Raw genomic sequence first — 721 nt, forward strand, 5'->3', positions numbered from 1 at the left:
TCAAAAGTGCAAAAACAAAAGAAAAAAAAAACAAACGAAAAACAAAAACAAAAAACAAAAACAAACAAAAAAAAACAATAGAAAACTTTCGAACTTAATTCTCGGCCTTTCATTTTTTTTTTCACGCCCTTTTTACCCCCCCCCCCCGTTTCAAACTTGGGTGGAGTTTGTATACAATATAACTTATTTAACTCTGATAAAACATAAATAAAAATATTTTTTTTTCTTATTTGCCCCAAACAAAGGTCTTTAAAAATATCCAGGAATCTCTTAAATGTTTACATATCATAGTCTCAAAGAACAGGGTCGACTTAGCACTGATTCTTTAAAAAAAAATAAAATAAAATAAATAAATAAAAACAGAATCAAAATGAAGCCCCTTTTTGCGTCTTGACGTGAAAATATAAACAATGCAATCTTTTTCTTCTTTTTTTTAAGCTTACATTTTCACATTGACACTATATTCCTCCGTTGCCATGGTAACTGGATATACTTCTGAAATCCAAAATATAGCCTTGGTATTTATTTTCGAATATATATATATATATATATATATATATATATATATATATATATATATATATATATATATATATATATATATATATATACATGTAAGTATGTTTGCGTTACGAGCTGTCACATGTCATTATTTCAGCGTAAGATATAGATATAAATTGCGCTTATTTATTTATTTGTTTATTTTTATTTATTTTTATTT

The sequence above is a fragment of the Euprymna scolopes genome, chromosome 45 (genome assembly GCF_053919585.1).
Source record: "Euprymna scolopes isolate OS-2025 chromosome 45, ASM5391958v1, whole genome shotgun sequence".
In the NCBI taxonomy this organism is placed as follows: Eukaryota; Metazoa; Mollusca; class Cephalopoda; order Sepiida; family Sepiolidae; genus Euprymna; species Euprymna scolopes.